Here is a 23,186-nt window from a genome sequence, read left to right on the forward strand (position 1 = left end):
CCCCTTGTGTCTAAAAGGGACTTGTCTTACCTCCCGAGCCTGTTTCGGCTCCTGTAGTCCACCTTGGAAAATGGCAACACCAGAATCCATGATGTCATCCTCCACATCGCCTTCTTTTTTAAAATTATTTAACTTTAATTTTATTGGAGTGTAGCTGATTTACAATGTTGTGTTAGTTTCAGGTGTACAGCAAAGTGATTCTGTTATACAAACACATGTCTTCATTAGGATTTTTTGAGATTCTTTTCTCATCTAGGTTATCACAGAATATTGAGTTGAGTTCCCTGTGCTATTCAGTAGGTCCTTGTTAGTTACTTACCTTGTATACAGCAGTGTGTGTATGTTCACCCCAAGCTCCTGACCTGTCCCTCCCTTCCCTGCCACATTTCCCCTTTGGTAACCCAAAGTTTGTTTTCAATCTCTGTAAGTCTGTTTCTGTTTTGTAAATAAGCTCACTTGTATCTTAAAAAAAAAAAAATTAGATTCCATGTACGAGTGATATCATATGCTATTTGTCTCTCTCCGTCTGACTTTACTCAGTATGACCATCTCTAGGTCCACCCATGTTGCGATTGCAGCATGATCTCATTCTTTTTTATGGCTGAATGATGTTCATTATTCAGTGAACATTATACGATGGAGCAATGTCCATTGTGTATATGTACCACATCTTTATCCATTCTTCTGCCAGTGGATGTCTAGGTTGCTTCCATGTCTTGGCTAGTGTAAATAGCGTCACCTTGAACACTGGGGTGCGAGTATCTTTTTGAATCAAGGTTTTCTCTGGATAGATGCCCAGGAGAGGGATTGCTAGATCACATCTTCTGATCCCTAATCGACTAGTTGCTAAGACTTGCTGAGTAGCCTATAAACAACTCACATTCATGCAATCAGTATTGATTAGCACAAGGCACTCTCCATCTGGAAAGTGGGAGGGTAGGAGGGAACACAAGAATGAACCAAACTGTCCTGGAGGAGCTTATCCTTGGGAGAGGGTTTCAGGGACATAAACAGCAGTAAAATCAGGTGGAGAGGGATCATCACCATAAGCAAAGGACAGCTAATGAGACGTGGGGCTTGAGATGAAGGGGAGATTAGTTCTAGTGGGGCTTGGTGGAGGAGAAGAGCACTCAATTGATCTGGACCTTGAGGGTGGTGTAAGGATTTGGATGTGCATGAAGGCTTCGGGAAGGAAGGCCCAGGGATGACCAAGGAGGAGGAGAGCCTCGTGGGCGAGGGGAGGAGGAGGGGAGGAGGTGTGGGAAGCAGGTGAGGTCAGCAGGGCTGGTGTGAGCGGAAGGCCTTGACCTCACATTCAGTCTTCCTAACCACAGAGCTGACGGTCTGAGTGACCAGGAAGAGAAGATTCCAAGGACATCATTGTCGCTCCTCGGGGATGCTGGTGCTATATATTTAATCCATTCTGTGAGATTCACTGAGTCCTACTCTGGGACAAGTACCAGGCTAGGTGGTGAGCAAGACATCACTGGCCCCATGGACAGTACAGTTTAGTGGTGCAGACAGGCCATTAAGAAGCAAACACCTTAATTGCAAACTATGATATATGTTAGCAGAAGCAGATTTACCCAAAGCTAATGGAGTTTACCCTTCAAGGTCTCTACCTTGCACGTGGGCCTAGCTGTTTTGAATTTGTGATTTTGTGACCTTCCTCTTTTTGAAATTATTTATTTGCCTGCGTTGGGATTTAGTTGATGCAAGATGTAGTTCCCGGACCAAGGATCGAACCTGAGCCCTCTGCATTGGGAGCATGGTGTCTCAGCTGCTGGACCACCAGGGAAGTCCCTGTATAACCTTCTTCTTAGAGTCAGCCTTCAGCAGGGCATGAGCTTTAGGTCCCATAGAACCTGGAGGTACCTGGTGCTCTGGATGGAGACCCAGGAGGCGGGAAGGAAGCCTGCTCAGATGGGCATGTTACCAAGCATCTCAGCGCAGGCTGCTCTCACAGGCCGGCCTGCGTCACGTTTTACTTTATGTCCTGCACCTGTGACATCATCTGTCTCCCTCTTCTTCCCATGGCTGTGCTTCGGCTGCAGGGTCCTCTTCTCTGTTCCTCTAAGACTTTTCTCAGCTCAAGGCCTTTCACAAGCTTCCACCTAGAAGTCTTTCCCTCAATTCCTTGCATTGAAGGCTCCTTCTTGATTTTGTTTCAGGTCTCCGGGTTAAACGTCCCACTGTCAGTGGTGATGGGAGGTGCTCCGCAGCCTTGCTAATATTTGGAATCCTCATACTTTAATGTTTTGCAAATTTGGTATGAAGCAGTATCTCATTGTTTGAAGGAATATTTCCTTTATAGAACAGTTATAGAGTGGCCCTTTTGACTTTCTCTTTGCTCATTTCTTTGTTTGGTTGCTTGCCATTTTCTTATTGGTTTGTAGGAGTTCTTTACAATACTGGGGACTGAACATTTTTGGTTATATGTATTATATTGCTCCTCAAAATATAGGCTTGTCATTTACCTTTCTTTGTGGTGTGTTTTGTTAAGCATGCATTTTTCATTTTAACATAGTCACATTTATGGGGCTTCCCTGGTGGCTCAGCGGTAAAGAATCTGCCTGCAATGCAGGAGGTGTAGGAGATATGGGTTCAATCCCAGGTTGGGAAGATCCCCTAAAGGAGGAAATGGTAACCCACTCTAGTATTCTTGCCTGGAGAATCCCATGGACAGAGGAGCCTGGCGGGCTAGAATCCATGGAGTCGCAAAGAGTGGGAGATGACTGTGTGACTGAGCATGCATACACTTTTATAGTCTTTTATGGGCAGTTTTTTTTTTTTTTGAGTCTTTTATTTATTTTTTATTTTTTTGAGTCTTTTAAAAAGAACCTTCTCCTTTCATGAAGTAGTAAAAAGTTATCTTTCTTTTAAGTATCAAAAAGGTATATTTTCTTCTGACGTTGGGAAGATTTACACGTCACCTTTGGGTCTTTAATTTACCGGAGATCTATTTTTGTGGCTAGAGGAGATAAGAATAGAATGTGTCCCCCATGTAGCTAATCAGTTACATCAAAAGCATTCCATCTCCACGGATCTGTAACGCCAGTGATGAGTGTGGGGTGGGGTGTTTAGATAGAAAGATACGGAAGCCCTCTTTGATAAGGGAACTTTGAGCTTAGAAGAGAGAAAAACAAACACAGAAGCCCTGGGGTGAGACACCCTCAGTGTCGGAGCAATGGCCAGGAGTAGTGTCGTGGTTAAGAGGCTGGAATGGCACGCTCACTGCAGGCCAGGTCATGAAGGAACTTGATGGTCACAGTAAAGGCTTCAGATTTTGGCAGCTGCTGAAGGGCTTTAAGCAGGGAATGACGTCAGATTTACGTCTTGTGATGACCACGTTGACCGCTGCATGAAGATAACGCTGTCATGGGGCTAGATATTAGTTAAGAAGCAAGAGAGCATGGCAGTAGGAACAGGGAGGGTGGGAATTCAAATCCAGGGTGTATCTTGAAGGTGGAGTGAAGAGAACCTGCTGGTAGATTGGATGTAGGGTGTGAGAGAAAGGCTAAGACCTCGTCACTATTCTTTGCACCCTCTTTTTCTGAAACTCCTAATTGAATGTTTACTAGATCCTCTTGGTCCTTCTGCTATCTTAGCTAATCTGTGTATCTTTCATCTCTTAGAGCTCCAGCTGCATTCTTGGCGAATCTAAGGTCAGCCAGTTCAGTCACTTAGTCGTGTCCGACTCTTTGCAACCCCATGAATCACAGGACACCAGGCCTCCCTGTCCATCACCAACTCCCAGAGTTCATTCAGACTCATGTCCATCAAGTCAGTGCTGCCATCCAGCCATCTCATCCTCTGTCGTCCCCTTCTCCTCCTGGCCTCAATCCCTCCCAGCATCAGGCTCTTTTCCAATGAGTCAACTCTTGGCATGAGGTGGCCAAAGTACTGGAGTTTAGCCTCAGCATCAGTCCTTCCAATGAACACCCAGAGCTGATCTTTAGAATGGACTGGTTGGATTTCCTTGCAGTCCAAGGGACTCTCAAGAGTCTTCTCCAACACCGCAGTTCAAAAGCATCAATTCTTCGGCACTCAGCTTTCATCACAGTCCAACTCTCACATCCATACACGACCACTGGAAAAACCATAGCCTTGACTAGACGGACCTTAGTCGGCAAAGTAATATCTCTGCTTTTCAATATGCTATCTAGGTTGGTCATAACTCTTCTTCCAAGGAGTAAGCGTCCTTTAATTTCAGGGCTGCAATCACCATCTGCAGTTATTTTGGAGCCCCCAAACATAAAGTCTGACACTGTTTCTACTGTTTCCCATCTATTTGCCATGAAGTGATGGGACCAGATGCCATGATCTTCGTTTTCTGAATGTTGAGCTTTAAGCCAACTTTTTCACTCTCCTCTTTCACTTTCATCAAGAGGCTTTTTAGTTCCTCTTCACTTTCTGCCATAAGGGTGGTGTCATCTGCATATCTGAGGTTATTGATATTTCTCCTGGCAATCTTGATTCCAGCTTGTGCTTCTTCCAGCCCAGTGTTTCTCATGATGTACTCTGCATAGAAGTTAAATAAGCAGGGTGACAATATACAACCTTGACACACTCCTTTTCCTATTTGGCACCAATCTGTTGTTCCATGTCCAGTTCTAACTGTTGCTTCCTGGCCTGCATATAGGTTTCTCAAGAGGCAGGTGAGGTGGTCTGGTATTCCCATCTCTTTCCGAATTTTCCACAGTTGATTGTGATCCACACAGTCAAAGGCTTTGGCATAGTCAATAAAGCAGAAATAGATGTTTTTCTGGAACTCTCTTGCTTTTTCCATGATCCAGCAGATGTTGGCAATTTGATTTCTGGTTCCTCTGCCTTTTCTAAATCCAGCTTGAACATCAGGAAGTTCACGGTTCATGTATTGCTGAAGCCTGGCTTGCAGAATTTTGAGCATTACTTTACTAGCATGTGCGGTGAGTGCAATTGTGCAGTAGTTTGAGCATTCTTTGGCATTGCCTTTCTTTGGGATTGGAAAGAAAACCGACCTTTTCCAGTCCTGTGGCCACTGCTGAGTTTTCCAAATTTGCTGACATATTGAGTGCAGCACTTTCACAGCATCATCTTTCAGGATTTGAAATAGCTCAACTGGAATTCCTTCACCTCCACTAGCTTTGTTCATAGTGATGCTTTCTAAGGCCCACTTGACTTCACATTCCAGGATGTCTGGCTCTAGGTGAGTAATCACACCATCGTGATTATCTGGGTCTTGAAGATCTTTTTTGTACAGTTCTTCTGTGTATTCCTGCCACCTCTTCTTAATATCTTCTGCTTCTGTTAGGTCCCTACCGTTTCTGTCCTCTATTGAGCCCATCTTTGCAGGAAATGTTCCCTTGGTATCTCTAATTTTCTTGAAGAGATCTCTAGTCTTTCCCATTCTGTTGTTTTCCTCTATTTCTTTGCATTGTTCATTGAGGAAGGATTTCTTATCTCTTCTTGCTATTCTTTGGAACTCTGCATTCAGAAGCTTATATCTTTCCTTTTCTCCTTTGCTTTTCACCTCTCTTCTTTTCACAGCTATTTGTAAGGCCTCCCCAGACAGCCATTTGCTTTTTTGCATTTCTTTTCCATGGGGATGGTCCTGATCCCTGTCTCCTGTACAATGTCACGAACCTCCATCCATAGTTCATCAAGCACTCTATCAGATCTAGTCCCTTAAATCTATTTCTTACATCCACTGTATAATCATAAGGGATTTAATTTAAGTCATACCTGAATGGTCTAGTGGTTTTCCCTATTTTCTTCAATTTAAGTCTGAATTTGGCTATAAGGAGCTCATGATCTGAGCCACAGTCAGCTCCCAGTCTTGTTTTTCCTGACTGTAGAGAGCTTCTCCATCTTTGGCCGCAAAGAATATAATCAATCTGATTTCGGTGTTGACCATCTGGTGATGTCCATGTGTAGAGTCTTCTCTTGTGTTGTTGGAAGAGGGTGTTTGGTATGACCAGTGTGTCCTCTTAGCAAAACTCTATTAGCCTTTGCCCTGCTTCATTACGCATTCCAAGGCCAAATTTGCCTGTTAGCCCAGGTGTTTCTTGACTTCCTATGCGGGCGAGGAGGGCTGAGAGGAGCTACTCTACGTTCAAGATCAGGAGGGGTGGCTGTGAGGAGATACCCCTCCTCCAAGGTAAGGTGCAGCGGCTGTGCTTTGTTGGAGCAGCCCTGAAGAGATACCCCACGTCCAAGGTAAGAGAAACCCAAGTAAGACGGTAGGTGTTGCGAGAGGCATCAGAGGGCAGAGACACAAACCATAATCACAGAAAACTAGGCAATCTAATCACAAGGACCACAGCCTTGTCTAACTCAGTGAAACTAAGCCATGCTGTGTGGGGCCACCCAAGATGGACGGGTCATGGTGGAGAGGTCTGACAGTATGTGGTCCACTGGAGAAGGGAATGGCAAATCACTTCAGTATTCTTGCCTTGAGAACCCCATGAACAATATGAAAAGGCAAAATGATAGGATACTGAAAGAGGAACTCCCCAGGTTGGGAAGTGCCCAATATGCTACTGGAGATCAGTGGAGAAATAACTCCAGAAAGAATGAAGGGATGGAGCCAAAGCAAAAACAATACCCAGCTGTGGATGTGACTGGTGATAGAAGCAAGGTCTGATGCTGTAAAGAGAAATATTGCATAGGAACCTGGAATGTCAGGTCCATGAATCAAGGCAAATTGGAAGTAGTGAAACAGGAGATGGCAAGAGTGAACGTCGACATTCTAGGAATCAGTGAACTAAAATGGACTGGAATGGGTGAATTTAACTCAGATGACCATTATATCTACTACTGTGGGCAGGAATCCCTTAGAGGAAATGGAGTAGCCATCATGGTCAACAAAAGAGTCTGAAATGCAGTACTTGGATGCAATCTCAAAAATGACAGAATGATCTCTGTTTATTTCCAAGGCAAACCATTCAATATCACAGTAATCCAAGTCTATGCCCCTACCAGTAACACTGAAGAAGCTGAAGTTGAACGGTTCTATGAAGACCTACAAGACCTTTTAGAACTAATACCCAAAAAAGATGTCCTTTTCATTATAGTGGACTGGAATGCAAAAGTAGAAAGTCAGATTCTAAGGTGCCTTCTTTCAAATACTAATTCTCGCTCTGACTGTGACTAGTGCAGAGATTCTTGTGACTCCTGAGTTCTAAATTCGATGAGTATATTTTTCATTTCCAAGGTGAAAAAAATTTATAGCTAATTGTTTTGGTTTCATAATTTTTTTGTTCTCTTTGAAGTAGACATTGAGGTAAAAAGGTGTCTATGGGAGATAAGACTGTGGGAGCTGAAGAATAGAATATTTTCCCATGTCGATAACCAGTTACATCAAAAGCATTCCATTTCCATGGATCTGTAATGCCAGTGATGGGTGTGGGGTGGGGACTGATCCCCCACAGATGGGCTCCCCAGAAATGAAGTTGATGTCCTGTGGGAATCCTGGGGAACTGTCCCACGTGCTTCCTGGGTATCAGCCCTCCACCTCCACTCCCTCATCATGCTTGGAAAGGGGGGCTGGTTCTTCCCCAACCATGAATCCTCACCACTAAGGTGCTAAGTCATTGAGCTGCAACCATTAGGCTTGGACGAGTCTCAATCACAAGGCATTGGATTGGTACTTTTTCCCACCGGGAACACTGAGCCTGGATTCTGTCCCATTGTACTGCTCTTACATCCCAGCCAACGATTAAGTTACATCTGACTCTTTGTGATCCCATGGATTACAACACACCAGGCTCCTCTGTCCCCCACTATCTCCCAGAGTTTGTTCAAATTCATGCTCACTGAGTCAGTGATGCCATCTAACCATCTCATCCTCTGCCGCCCCCTTCTCCTTTTGTCTTCAATCTTTCCGAGCATCAGGTTCTTTTCTAATGAGTCGACTGTTTGCATCAGGTGGCCAAAGTATTGGAGCTTCAGCTTCAGGATCAGTTCTTCAATGAATATTCAGGGTTGATCTCCTTTAGGATTGACTAGTTTGATCTCCTTGCAGTTCAAGGGACTCTCAAGAGTCTTTTCTAGCACCACAATTTGAAAGCAACAATTCTTCAGCGTTCAGCCTTCTTTATGGTCCAACTCTGACATCCATACATGATTACGGGAAAAAACATAGCTTTGACTATATGGACCTTTGTCTGCTAAGTTATGTCTCTGCTTTTTAATATGCTGTCTAGGTTTGTCATAGCTTTTCTTCCCAGGAGCCAGCGTCTTTGGACTTCATAGCTGCCGTCACCATTTGCAGCGATTTTGGAGCCTGAGAAAATAAAATCTGGGACTGCTTCCCCTTTCCCCTTCTATTTGCCACGCAGGCTTCTCTAGTCCTCAGATCTAGTGTTGTCAGTCTGAGAGTCAGGGCCCCTCTCCCACAGTCTGGACTTCTGTGCTGGACTTCCCTGAGCTGCCCTAAGAGCAAAAGACTCGAGACCTGCTCCTCTCTGTGGTTCCCCCAGTGGTGTGGCCCTAACAGCCAGGGCCTGGGCTCCTTGGTCCTTGCTTTTATTTGCCAGGTGGACATTACAGCTTCATTTATCTCTCAACTTTCCTCAACATACTTCCATAAGTCTATTATGCTGCTCCCTAAAACTGACTTCATTCGGATGGGGTCACGTGTGGATTACTGATGTGTTTGCCTCTTATTCTTAGCATTGAATTTCTACTTGTGTGTCATAGTTTTTGATATGCAGGCTCATTTGGAATTGGAAGCTTTGGGATTTTCTTTTTTCTCTTTTTCTTCCTACGTGTCCAGCCCTACCTGTTTCAAGCTGTTGCAGTTGGTTCCTCACTGCCCCTTGAAGCTCTGATCTGGGAACAGGCCTTATGCTGCTGGCTGGTGGTTAAGGTGAGATGGCACAGTAGGCTCTTTTAACTCGGTTCCCAGAAGAAAGGCTTAGTCCTCCAGCTCGCTGGGCCCACAGCTTCCTAGGAAGCTGTCACCCTGGGCTGCACTGGGCCGCAGGGTTTTCAGCTTCCTTTCTGGATTACGGGTGACCCCACCCCAAGTTGACTCTAAGCAATGGAGCACTGTTAGTCCTTTTGCAGTTGCTGTTAGAGTTGAGCCCCCTGATGCTGCCTGCTTCCAGACCTAAAACCCAGGAGCCGAGAGCTTCAGCTGTGTTCACTTCTCACCCGAAGAGATTTAGTATTACTTTTTTCAGTCCAACTAGGTCTTTTGGGTTTTCCCTTTTTATATTTTGCAATGTGTCTGTGGCAGCACGGTGCAGATTAGCTGGACTCAGTGTGCTATCCTGACCCAGTAGGTAGTCTTTTAGTCCACGGTGGCCATGCTCTAAGGAATGGCTCTGAAAACCTCAGTGGGATGGCTTCTCCCCAAGCAGCCATGCCCACTGACGGCATGTGGTGATAAGACCGGCAGATAGCCACTCAGAGGGCAGGGGGGTGCAGGGGGCACTCAAGTCATTTTTTCCTTCCTGTGTACTCAGAGGCCATGAGACCAACCCTCTGCACAGTACAGGTGTCCCCTCTACACTGCCTCTAGAGACAGGCAAGGTCAGCTGGGTTAGCTCCCTGTCCAGAACCACCTGCATTTGCACCGCTTTGTCTTCAGGGAGGGAGCCCTTCTGGTATCGAGCATCAAAGTTTCTCCTGTAGCTCTCGGCCAGAAGTTTCATCTGCAGCACTGAGTAGGTGAGCCCCTTCCCATCTCCCCTCAGCTATCTGGGCGCAGCAGTAGACTTTTCTTTCCCTGGCTCCCTCATTCAACCTCCTCTGCTGTGCCCAGCATGTTTTTTTTCACTCTTCAGGAACTCGGGATTATCACACAGACTTTGTAAAACAGGGGCTTGTCCTGACCAAGGAGGAGAGACAGACCATTTAGCTCCTGAGAAGGTGGTGCCTACTGACATCTCTTAAAGAGGAAGATGGGGAATGGGTTTCCTCACATCTGGTCTCAGCTCGGTGGCACTGGTGGTAAAGAACCCACCTGCCAATGCAGGAGATGTAAGAGACACAGGTTCGATCCCTGGGTTGGGAAAGAGCCCCTGGAGGCGGAAATGGCAACCCACTCCAGTGTTCTTGCCTGAAGAGTCCCATGGACAGAGGAGCCTGGTGGGCTACAGTTCATGGGGTCCCAAGGAGACATGACTGAAGTGACTTAGCACACATACAAGCATGGTCCCTGGTAGGCAGCTAGCTAAGATATGGTTTTTCCAGTAGCCATGTATGGATGTGAGAGCTGGACTATAAAGAAAGCCGAGAATTGATGCTTTTGAACTGTGGTGTTGGAGAAGACTCTTGAGAGTCCCTTGGACTCCAAGGAGATCCAACCAGTCCATCCTAAAGGAGATCAGTCCTGAATATTCATTGGAAGGACTGATGCTGAAGCTGAAACCACAATACTTTGGCCACCTGATGTGAAGAACTGACTCATTTGAAAAGACCCTGATGCTGGGAAAGATTGAAGCCAGGAGGAGGAAGGGATGACAGAGGATGAGATGGTTGGATGGCATCACCGACTCAATGGACATGAGTTTGAGTAAACTCTGGGAGTTGGTGATGGACAGGGAGGCCTGGCGTGCTGCAGTCCATGGGGTCGCAAAGAGTCGGTTGGACATGACTGAGCGACTGAACTGAACTGAATTGAAAGGTATGTTTCACAAGGAAACATCTCCCTCTAGTGGCTACCAAGGTGTATCTCATGATGCTTTCTTTGCTGTTTGGTCCGCGAAGATTCCCTTAGAAGGTTAAGAAGATCCACTGAGCTGTGGGTGGGAAAGCTGTAGACTGCAAAGACCCCATCTGACTTTCTGACTAAAATGAACTGATTTTGCATTGGTGACTGGTGAGAGAGAGAGAGAGAGAGACAGAGACAGAGAGGGAGAGAGAGGGAAAGAAAGAGTGAGGGAGGGAGGGAGGGAGGGAAGGGATGTGGGAGGGACAAACAGAGAGAGAGAGTGAACTTAGCTTCAATTTCCAGGTTTTTCATGATTTCCTGAAGCCAAAATTTGCAAATTGTTATATTCCTTGGTGGCCCAGACAGTAAAGAATCTGCCTGCAATGCAGGAGACCTGGATTTGATCCCTGAGGGTTGAGAAGATCCTCTGGAGAAGGGAATGGCCACCCACTCCAGTATTCTTGCCTGGAGAATCCCATGGACAGAGGAGCCTGGAAGGCCACAGTCCATGGGGTTGCAGACAGTTAGACATGACTGAGTGATTGACACTACTTTCATACATATGCTAAAATGGATATTATCCCCAGAAACTCCAGAACAGCAGTTTCTCTTTTATGTGGCTTCCTTATTAATTGGCTCCCTTGATTTTCTCTGTTGGTCTCTACTTGCTAAGTGGTTTAGTTGAGTCCCTTTAGTTGCAGTAAACAGACTCCTTTATACCAGTTGGAGGGAAGTTGGAGAAGATGTTAAAAGGACAGAGGAGCATCAGAGGAGAAGAGATGTCTACAGAGCCTGCCTTTTGGACCTAAGGTCATACCAGGGCAGGATTTCCTGGGATTTTGCCCTGTCTATTTCTCCCCGATAAGGTGAAACTTGTCTCCTCTCCATTTTCTGCTTGCTCGAATTCGCCCTTGCCTTTTCTCTACATCCTAGCTTCTGCTTATTCATCATTTTGGTTTACTCCGATTTCGTTGTGGTCCCTCTGGCATCTCTCCTTCCCTCCACTTTGTGAGATTCCAGCCTCAGCGCTTACTACCAACTGACTGATTTCATTGGCATTTTCTAGTTCTGTTTCTTGAGACAGAAGTCTAATTGATGCCACCACCTTTTTAGGGGGTACTAAAAAGGGATACATCAAAAATCTCCGGCCAGCCAGTGAATCGGCCGTTTGGGGATCTGCTTCCCGTTGCAATCACTTGGGCAGGGGAGGGTGTGATACAAAACAGAAGCACCTGAGAATGTCTTTGCAGAGGGGCCCAAGGCCAGGCAGTTTCTTCCAGAAGGGCATGTGGGCATGACATACCGTAGGGCTCTCCCATCGGGAAGCTTGTCCCATTTTGGTGGGATTCATCTACTTCATCTGTCCTGTTGTGTTTCCCGCCCTCTCTGCGTGGTCAGTGTTGAGGAGCACAAAGCTTGTGTGATCCTAAGGTGGAAATAACCAGGACTTTCCTGGTGGGCGGGTTGATTAATTTGGCTGATGAGGGACAATGTCACACTGGGGCAGAGGAGACAGGCAGTGGGGCTGGCAGTCAGCTGCTAACTGATAGAGCAAGTTTGTTTGCATTTCAAAAAAGGTACTTCTTCCTCAAGGTCCTTCACTGACATCCTCCAGAAAACTGCTGTAGAGACCAAACAAACCTATGAGGACCACAGGGTGCAAGGAGCTCTCAGGATTTAAGCAGAGTCTTTGGAGGTGGTTTTGGGGGGGACGCTAAGTCTGCTGTCTCCCCAGATTGCTGGCATTCTGCTTACAGTCACCTTTCCTTTGCTACCAACATTTCGTGGATTTCAACATTTGCTGACTTTGTAAGTGGCAAGCAGTGGACCTGCTGCATTTGGTAACAAGAAGCTGTGTGTCCGGCACTGACCCCGCTGTCTGCGCTGCCTGCCGGGCCCACACTGAGTACCACATGCATCTCAGCCAGCCGGGCCTCTACAGCGTCCTCACAAGGATCTCACGTGGCGATGCAACAGGGGTCCTGCCCGTTCAGCGGACACAAGTGCAGAGATTTGCATACAGAAAATATTGGGGGGCGGGAGTGGGAGAAGATAAGCAGTTACTGAACATTTTCTACATGCTAGGTGCTGTGCTGTTTCACTTACATTGTTCATATTTTTGCATCAAATCTGTCGTATCTATGATGAGCCTCATTTTACAGCTAAGGAAATGGGGCTGAGGGGTTCCACCAGGGCTGCTACAAGCCGTGTATTTTCATCGCTCCAAGAGATGCTCTTCACTTTGTAACTGAAGCGGCATGGTGGTTAGAGGTGGGGCCAGTGTCACTCGCTCAAGCCTCACGATGAGGCAGGGGTAGAGCTGGAATTCAAACTCAGGCCACAGCTCACGCCCCTTCTGCTGCACTAATCTCGTGGAGAGCCCATAGGAGTGTGTGCTAAGTCGTCTCTGGGCTCTGGGCTTGTGTCGGACTCTTTGGGCTATGGACTCTATGGACTGTAGCCCGGCAGGCTCCTCTGTCCAGGGCATTCCCCAGACAAGAATACTGGAGTGGGTTGCCGTGCCCTCCTCCAGGGGATCTTCTCGACCCAGGGATCCAATGCAAGTCTCTTGCGTCTCCTGCATTGGCAGGCAGGTTCTTTACCACTAGCGCCATCTGGGAAGCCCTCCACCTGTACCCCCCCACACCCTGCCCCACCATAGGAATAAGCAACTGAATTTAGTTTTATCCCCTCCTTAGAAAGTTTCATTCACATATTCTGAAATTAACTGCAGGAAATATAGAATTTTATCCAAGATTACAGCAACCTCTCAGAAAGAAAAATAAGCATTTACTTACTATGTACCACTCACATCCCAGGTGTTGGGCTGTTAAGACCCAAATCCCCACTGGAGGCTGTGCTGGACTGGACTGTGAGCCAAATGATATGCTTCCAGGGTATGACAAAGTCAACCTGAAAACCGGATTTAGTTCCAAGTTGGAGGTTCTCTACCCACCGATAGGTGGTTTTAACTGGTCTGGCATCGACTCAGCGTCTCAGTTCTCTAAAGCTCCCTGAGTGATTTTACGGCAAGCCAAAGCTAAGGAGAGCTGATCTAGTCCAGCCCTTTAACACAGAGTAGGTCAGAAAAGGAGCCCAGGGGCCAGTGACTTGATCAAGACCACCCACCGGGGAGTGTTGCTACTGAGTGTGTGCTGGTTCCTCCTGGATCCTCTGCGTGCTGGGAAGGGACAGGGAAGGGATGGGTCACCTGTTAGAAGAGACAGGCCGTTGGTAGTGCAGGGGAGGCATTTAGTTGTGCCCAGTACCTGCTCTTAACCATCTCATCATACGAAATTGATCCTTAGAGGGCATGATCACTGTCGTGAGCTGGAATCAGGTGAGACTCATGACAGGAAACAGCCTGCTGTCATTGGTTAGGATGAAACGAAAAGCCATTGTAAGAAAAACCCCCAAGAATACAGTGGCTTAAAGAACATCGTAGTTTATTTCTCTGTCATCCAACAGTCTACGGTGAACAGATGAGTGCGTTTATTCCACAAGGGCGGTCAGGAAGCCGGCACCATCCCCAGAGCATTGGGACTGCTGCCTAAGCTGGTTTGCAGGCACTTCTGGGTTCCAGAAAGAAGCATGTGGAATGTGTCTTTTTTTTTGACCACACCATGCGGCATGTGGAATCCCCCAGTTTCCTGACCAGGGATTGAACCCGTGTCCCCTGAGTTGGAAGCTTGGAGTCTCAGCCAGTGGACTGCCAGGGAAGTCTGCATGTGGATGTATTTTAAGTGACACACATCACTTTTGCTCATTTTTCCGATGGTGAGCATTTAGTCCCCTGGAAGCAAGGGGCATTGGGTAAAGTATTCCTTTGCGGTAGCCAGTGTCCAACTACAGTTCTGGTCCTCTAATAAAAGGAGAAAGATTTTAGTGCCCAATGAGTGTCTCCACAGTGGCCCTCAAGGGAATTTATTCCTGGCACCTTCCTTCAATCACTCTTCCATTCAAGAAGCATTTTTGGCACTTTCTATGAGTGGGGCAGGCACGTGAGAGGAAGCACAGAGCAGGGGAAACTCGGTTGGATGTGTTAAGTCTAAGAACATTCCCTAGAGGCAGCAGTGTTTGGACTGAGTTTTGAGGATGAGTAAGAACTGCAAAGAAGAATATGCCAGGCAGAAGATGTACTAAGGCGTGGAAGTGGATGGAAGTGGGTGGGAGAAGGGAAGGTTTGAATGCAGCAGAGTGGCTGCAGGGGGACTAGAGAGGACTTTGCAAAGCCAGACCATGTGGACTCCCATCTGATGAAGCCAAAGAGCACAAAGTAACCTTATCTTCTTTCTTTCTTTGTCTTCCTCTTTCCCTCCCTCCCTCTCTCCCTGTCTCACCCTCTCTCTCTCTCCCTTCCTTTTGTTGACTGAAATAAAAATGCACAATGAGCTTCAAGTTTATGTAGGAACTTACTGAGGCTTAGGGCTGAGGAGATGGGGCTTCCCTGGTGGATCAGACAGCAAGGAAACTACCTGCAATGTCGGAGACCCAGGTTCGATCCCTGGGTGGGGAAGATCCCCTGGAGGAGGGAATGGCAACTCACTCCAGTATTCTGGCCTGGAGAATGCCATGGGCAGAGGAGCCTGGCGAGCTACAGTCCATGGGGCCGCAAAGAGTCGGACACAACTAACACTTTCATTTCACTTTTTCACTTTTGCAGATGGGGAGACAGACTCTCAGATAGCTCTGAGGAGCTGCTCCAGACAGGATGGGAGTGAGAAGATCAGCAGATAGGTGATTTTGGAGAAGGGTTACATGCCGTCAAGCACACATCTTGGTGGAAGTTTGCTGTTAGTTACCAGACACAGGTATCTCAGTAACTAATTTTAGTGTTTTCCTAAGTGTGGGAAGATACAAGAATCTGGATTCATGAAATTTTCTCCTGAAACTGTCTCACTATCTGAGGGCCTGTTCTGCTTGTTTTCTCAGGGCGCAGAATACCTCATTCCTGATCTTTGCCCTGAATTCCTTTCCAGGTGTATTGTAGGTAGAACTGGATGGTGGGCAACATGTGTTGTTTTATGCTTTCTAGTCTCCCTTCTTCCCTTCTTTTTTTTAAAACGTATTTTGTATTGGGGTATAGCTGATTAACAGTGTTGTGACAGTTTCAGGTGAGCAGCAAAGGGACTCAGCCATACATATACTGATGGATGTACATGTATCCATTCTCCCCCAAACTCCACTCCCATCCAGCCTGCCACATAACACTGAACAGAGTTCCGTGTGCTAAGGTCCTTGCTGGTTACGCATTTTAAACATAGCAGCGTGTACATGTCCAGTATTCACTGCAGCACTGTTCCCAATAGCCAAGACATGGAAGCAACCTAAACGTCCATAGGCGGAGGAATGGATAAAGAAGGTGGTACGTATGTATACAATGGATTATTACTCAACCATTAAAAGGAATGATATAGTGCCATTTGCAGCAACATGGATAGACCTAGAGACTGTCATACTGAGTGAAGTAAGTTGACAGAGAAGGGGAAGTATCGTATGACATCCCTGGTATGTGGAATCTAAAAAGAAATGAGACAAATGAGCTTACAAAACAGAAGGAGACTTACAGGCATAGAGAACAAACTTATGGTTGCCAGGGGGAAGGAGGAGGGGAAGGGATAGTTAGGGAGTTTGGGATGGACATGGACACACTTTCTTCCTTTTTACAATACATCTCCTGCATTTATTTATCTTACACCTGGAAGTTTGGAAGTTTCTACCTTTTGGCCATCTTCACCCATTCCAGCTCCCTCCTCCCATAGGTTCAGGCAACCATCATTTGGCCACCTGATGTGAAGAAATGACTCACTGGAAAATACCCTGATGCTGGGAAAGATTGAAGGCAGGAGGAGAAGGGGGTGGCAGAAGATGAGATGGTTGGATGGCATCACTGACTCGATGGACAGGAGTTTGAGCAAGCTCCGGGAGTTGGTGATGGACAGGGAATCCGGGCGTGCTGCAGTCCAAGGGGTCGCAAAGAGTCAGACACCGCTGAATGACTGAACTGAACTGATGTGACTTATTTCAGCTTGCCTGGTGGCTCAGTGGTAAAGAATCCACCTGCTAATGAAGGAGATGTGGGTTTGATCCCTGGGTTGGGAAGATCCCCTGGAGTAGAAAATGGCAACCCATCCCAGTATTCTTGCCTGGAGAGTTTCATGAACAGAGGAGCCTGGTGGGCTATAGTTCATGCGGTCACAAAGAGTCTGACTCGACTGAAGCAAATAAAGAACAACATGTGACTATTTCACGCAACATAATGTCCTCAAATTTCATCCATATTGTCACCAATTGCAGGAGTTACTTCTTTTATGGCTGAATAATATTCCATTATATATATATATATATTCCATTATATATATATATAAACAAATTTTCCTTATCTGTCAATGGACACAGTTTATTTCCATATCTTAGATATTATAAATAATGCTGCAATGAACATAGAGGCACAGATGTCTTTCTGAGGTAGTGGTTTTGTTTTCTCTGTATGTATCTCCAAAAGTGGGATTGCTGGATCATACAGTAGCTTTAGAACCTCTATCAGTTCAGTTTAGTTCAGTCGCTCAGTCGTGTCGGACTATTTGTGACCCCATGGACTGCATCATGCCAGGCTTCCCTGTCCATCACCAACTCCCAGAGCTTGCTCAAACTCATGCCCATTCAGTCGGTGATGCCATCCAACCATCTCATCCTCTATTGTCCCCTTCTCCTCCTGCTTTCAATCTTTCCCAGCATCAGGGTCCTTTGGCCAAAGTATTGGAGTTTCAGCTTCAGCATCTGTCCTTCCAATGAACATTCAGGACTGATCTTCTTTAGGATTGACTGGTTGGATTTCCTTGAAGTCCAAGGGACTCTCAAGAGTCTTCTCCAACACCACAGTTTAAAAGCATCAATTCTTTGGTGCTCCATTTTCTTTATGATCCAACTCTCACATCCATACATGACTCCTGGAAAAACCATAGCTTTGACTATTTGGCCCTTTGTTGGCAAAGTAATGTCTCTGCTTTTTAATATGCTGTCTAGATTTGCCATAGCTTTTCTTCCAAGGAGCAAGCATCTTTTAGTTTGAACAGAACCTCCATACTGTTTTCCGTAATGACTGCACCAATTTACATTCCCCCCAACAGTACACCAGTTTCCCTTTTCGCCGCATCCTTATAGCACATGTTTCCTGTCTTTTTGCTAATAGTCATTCTAATAGGTGTGAAGTGATAAGTCGTCATGGTTTTGATTTGCATTTCCCTAGTGATTTGCAAATTTTCAATAGATAGTTTTGAGGAGGAAATTCACTGGTATATACATGGGGGAGGGAACTTTGGGGGGATCTGAACTTTAACTTTCAGAAGACTATGAAGAAGCTGAGCTGAGCTTTTGAAACACCCTCCCTCAAATCTGAGGTTATTTTAAGAATCAGCCATGTGTTGGGAAATGTACTGTGGTCTGACTGGCCTTGCCCCAGCCTATCTGGATTACCGGGTGGGGGCAGTGGTGTGCCCTGGAAGGAATGGGGTGTGAAAGGGGACTGTCCAGGGCACAGAGTGGTTTCAGGAGGAGGCCTTAGATTGGGGTAAGGCAGCATCTCTTGGACTCAGACTCCAGAGTGGAGGTGCCTGGCATGTTTCTGCTGGTGGATGGGAGGTGAATACACTGGCCCTGTGAAGTTGGGAGATGGGAGGCAGGTGGATAAGGCACCTACATATGTCCTGCTGTACTCCCAGGCTTCTGCGAGATTCGTGATAAACGTAGCTGGTCTGTGGCGCGCTGTGAGGTGGACCCCAGGGTAAGGGCTGGGAAGCAGGGTTCTGAGCCAGGCCCTTTCCCGAGAAGCCCGCGGAGTGGTGCCCCGGTGGAGGCCTGCTGTTCCCGCAGATCCACGAGCTCCCGAGCTCCCGGGGCGCCCTGGAGGCGGCGAACTCCGAGGCGGAGTCGTGAACGCACTGACAGGTGGGTTGCTGGGGGCGTGGAACCTCTGCCTCAGGGGATCCCAGGATGGGAACTGAAAGGGAATGTGCTCTGGCTTTGCAGCTTCCAGGGATGAGGCCCGGAACATTCTGGTTATGCTTTCATGTTCCACTCCCAGCTCTCAGGAGGAGAGATCCTGCTCCCGGGAATCTCACTGATCCTGAAAACTCATCCCTTTAAAACATTCTCGTTTAAGTTCTTGGCTTCTGCTTTCCAGTCTGTGTCTGTTTCCTCCTCTCTCCCGCTCTGTCTCTCATTTCTCCCCACGAGCATGCCCGGTCAGCAGACAGCTGGTCACCTCGTGTTTCCTAAATGTTTCTTTTCCTGCCTCTTCGAGTCCTGAGGCAGGGAAGCCGCTGTTTCTCCACGGGCAGCGGGGAGACAGCCTGCGGTTCTCCTGAGCGGTGGTGTTTTCTCCCATCACTGGCCTCAGGCGGGCCTGCCGGGCTCGCACACCAGGCCGGCTCAAGATGAAATGGGGAGCGGGGGTCTGCGGGTCAGAAACGTAGCCGCGGGGCCGATCCAGGTGCTGGCTTCCAGGCAGGCCATTGCAAACTTTGCTGTTAGGAGTCATCTCCCTTGTTCTTACAGGTTTCTGCTTTCTCTCTCTTTTTTAAAAAACAATAAGATAATTTATTTATTTTTGGCGGTGCTGGGCTTTCTTGCCAGAGCTCTTCTGTAGTGGTGGGGGGGGGGGGGGGGGGGGGGGGGGGGGGGGGGGGGGGGGGGCACTCTTGATTTGCCCGGCTCAGGCTTCTCTTTGCAGGGGCTTCTCTTGATGTGGAGCACGGGCCCTAGGGCATCTGGGCTGGGTACTTGAGGCCTCCCGGGCGCTAGAGCACAGTCTCAATAGTTGTGTTGCTTGGGCTTAGTTGCTCCAAGGCAGAGTGCAGGAATTGAAGGCATCTCTCTAGCATTGGGAAGAGAGCACCAGAGAAGCCCTCTGCTTTCATTTTGCCCAGTCTTGTGTTAATTGCTTTTCTGACGGTTTTTCTGGCCGGCTGTTTTTGCTGTCAGGGATGGCTGCTGTGGGTGGAGGTAATGCCCCAAGCCCAAGAGAGACCGATCACAGTGACCTTCTGCATGGCGGGGGTCCCTGCTCCTCCCTGACCCCAGGGTAGAAGATTACAGAGTTGGTCATCAACAGTCAGGGATGCAGGCTTAGAGCCTTAAGAACTGACAGGAGCCTGTGGCCAAGCCTTTCCCAGGGTGCCATTCCCTTGCCGTTTGTAGTTTTCGAGGGCTGCCCTTCCAGTGCAGGGACCTCAGGGTGCAGGTGCTTGTGTGCTGGGCTGGATGACCTCTGGGGTCTTTACTAAGATCCTACAAATGCTGACAGCAAAGAGACTAGAACTGGGGTGATCAGATCTTCCCGACCAAGGGTCAGAACATCTGGGAATTCAGTAACTCATTCATCACAAATATTTACTCCTAAACTCCTACTCTGTGCCAGGCATGGTGCTAAGGGTTAGAGATGCAACAGTGAATAAGTGTTCAATTTGATGGGGGAGCTAGACCTGCACATGGGTAATTACAATGCAGCGAAAGGACCCCATTCTGGGGCTTCCCAGGTGGCTCAGTGGTAAAGAGCCTGCTTGCTGGTGCAGGAGACACAGGAGGTGCAGGTTTAGCCCCTGGGTCGGGAAGATCCCCTGGAGGAGGAAATGGCAACCCACTCTAGTGTTCTTGCCTGGAAAATCCCATGGACAGAGGAGCCTGGCAGGCTACAGTCCATGGGGTTGCAGAGATGGACACCACTTAGTGCCTGAGCGCGTTGACGCACATGGTCAGGACCAGGCTCCACTCACACGTGGCTTGCTTTTGAGCACAGAGGAGAGGTACCTGGCCTAGTGGGGGCTTGAGAGGGACCAAGGGGACTGAGCCTGAAAAAAGAAGCAGGAGCTGGCTAGGCCAGGCAAAGGGGAGTGTAAAGGAGAGGAGAGGAAGGGTGAATTGCCGTCCTGCGTGAACCCCCCTGTCTAACAGGAACATGTTGACAGCGAGGCATGTGAGGAAGAGAGAATGACAAAGCACAGGTCTCTTGCTTTTACAGACCAGATTTTAATCTCCTATGTATGAGAGTGTCAAACTCAATGTCCAGCCACCCAGTGTCTGACCTGTGAGTGCCCTCACAGTTCCTTGGTGAGGGGAAGAGCACAACCTAAAACGCCCACAAGGAGTTGCAGATGAGTGTGTCCTGGTAGACCTTGCTTCACTCAGGGACTGTCTGAAAGGCGGGCGGGCTCCCAGAGCGCCCAGTGCGGTGCAGAGTGCACAGTTGGTGCCCATCAAATCCTCAACTGCAGAGTGTGTGTTGGCCCCTGGACTGTCAGGGTGATCAACAGGAACCTGGTAGTTAGAGGCAGCCACCAGTTACACGAGTGGTTGAGTTGACAACAGAACATGGGCCAGGCAGAGAGAAGGCTGCCTGGGTGTCCCTGAGCGCAGCATTGGCAGGAGGACTGGGGAGGCAGGACCTTCCCAGGGAGAGACACCCGTGGCGGTCTCTACTGGAGACAGGGGCTGGCAAACTCCAACCTGAGCTGGTTTGTCTTCTAAGGACTCTAGCGATAACCCCCCAGATTCCTTTTCCTGATTTCTGCTGGCCTTAGCTCTTCTGGGCAGATAAGGGGAAGTCCATGGAGGCATGTGATTTTAGGAAAAGCAGCCCTGGAGTCAGCTGACCCTCAATTTGAGTCTTAGCTCTGACACATTAGCTGTGCAGCCTCAAACACTTAGCTTCTCTGATCTTGATTTTATCATCTATAAAGTGGGGTTCATCATATTTATTTTTAAATAGCTCTTATGAAGATCGAAAGAGACAGCACAGGTAAAGCTCATTCTTCATGCCTTTATCTCTCCCAGCGGGGTGAGGTGGTTTCATTCATTCAGTAAACAGGTACTGATTGTCTGCTTTTTGTTGGGATTCCCTGGTAGCTCAGATGGTAAAGAATCTGCCTGCAATGCAGGAGACCCAGATTTGATTCCTGGGTTGGGAAGATCCCATGGAGAAGGAAATGGCAAACCACTCCAGTATTCTTTCCTGGAGAATTCCATGGACAGAGGAGCCTGGCAGGCTACAGTCCATGGGGTCACACAAGAGTTGGACATTACTGAGTGACTAACACTCACTATTTTTCTGCTTATTGTTAAGCATTGTTCTGGGAAAACAGTAATGAATAAAACCCTCACAAAGCTCATGTGCTGATGGGGAAGCTAGAAAATAAGTAAGGGAACCATTAAATAAATAAACAGCATAAACTCAGACTGTGGTAAGAGCTACAAAGCCAAGGAAAGAGGCTCACATAAATAGCAGAGAGCAATTTAATAGGAGGCCCGAGGAGTCTTTGGGTTGTTCAGTGATATTTGAACTGAGACCTGAAGACTGAGAAGGCATCTGCCTTGCCAGAACCTGTGGAAGGAAGTGCATTCAAGGCAGAGAAAACAGCACGGAGGCGAGACGTGTGCTGAGGGTAAGCGCCCGGCCCATGCAAGGGAAGAAACAAGGTTCTTGTAGTTCGAGCACTGTGGACCCTGGGGCGTGCACTGTGAGAGGAGCTGGTGAGCAGGAGCAAAGTCCAGACCGGCTGCGCCAGGGTGTCTGGAGGCCCGCAGGGAACTCACAGAGCTCTGTGGGAAGTTCGGTGTTTAAGAGAACCCTCAACATCTGTTGGACTCCATGCAGACTACTGACTGGCCCAGGATAGTTTGCGGTTTCATCATGAGACTTCCCTCCGTGCTTTTTGATGGCGTCGCTTTGTGAAGCTGGCTTTTCATTGGTTGCTGTGATAAAAAGCAAGCATGGTGGGGAAACTGACAGAGAACAGGAAATGAAGGTGGCAGTGTCTAATCAGATTCCAGGTTTTGAGAGGCTGTGCCCTGCCCCAATGGCACACCACACACATGCCGCTAATATGCGGTTGTCATTATTTAAGGATGAAACAAAAATATCGTTCTTCCCCAATTTGTATGCATTCTTTTCTCTTTTAATATGTATTTGTTTGACTGCCCTGGTCTTAGCTGTGGCATGCAGGATCTTCTCTCTTTCTTGCTTCAGTCTTCCTTGTGGCACGTGGCATCTAGTTCCCCGACCAGGGATGGAACCTGGGCCCCCTGCACTGGAGTGGGTGGAGGGGAGGGCGCAGTCTTAGCCACTGGACCACCAGGAAAGTCCCTGTATTATTTTTTTGAATAGCTACTAACTTATTAGGACATAAAAACTTATTATACTGTTTGGGTCTACCTACCTTATTTATTTATCTTGTCTGCACTTGTAGGGTCTCAGTTCATTCACCAGAGATTGAACCCCAGCTCCCAGCAGTAAGAGTGCTGAGTCCTAGCCACTGGACTGCCAGGGAATTCCTGGTCCTAACTGTTAGGTTGGTGAAAAAGTAATTGTGATTTTGGACCATGCATTTTAAATCATTATAACTAGGCTCAAATACATCTTTGTCAATCAAAATAGGAACCATTATAATCAACACATTTTTGCCAAAGACAAATAAGTTTGTTTATTCTTGTAGCATAAAAATCCATGCTTCGAGATTCCACGAACTCTTAGAAAGCATTTGCTACCTCC

The 23,186-nt window shown here is 47.5% G+C and overlaps 1 long non-coding RNA gene across 1 annotated transcript in view; it reads left to right on the forward strand.

Moving 5' to 3' along the window:
* Positions 1-18,682, forward strand: part of LOC132657812 (uncharacterized) — a 34,559-nt gene extending 15,877 nt beyond the window's left edge. The window contains exons 2-3 of the long non-coding RNA XR_009596504.1: positions 15,306-15,453; positions 18,364-18,682. This is a non-coding gene — a long non-coding RNA (uncharacterized LOC132657812). The remainder of the gene's footprint in view (positions 1-15,305; positions 15,454-18,363) is intronic.
* Positions 18,683-23,186: the final 4,504 nt, after the last annotated feature.

This window comes from Ovis aries, chromosome 15, assembly GCF_016772045.2.
Source record: "Ovis aries strain OAR_USU_Benz2616 breed Rambouillet chromosome 15, ARS-UI_Ramb_v3.0, whole genome shotgun sequence".
Classification (NCBI taxonomy): Eukaryota; Metazoa; Chordata; class Mammalia; order Artiodactyla; family Bovidae; genus Ovis; species Ovis aries.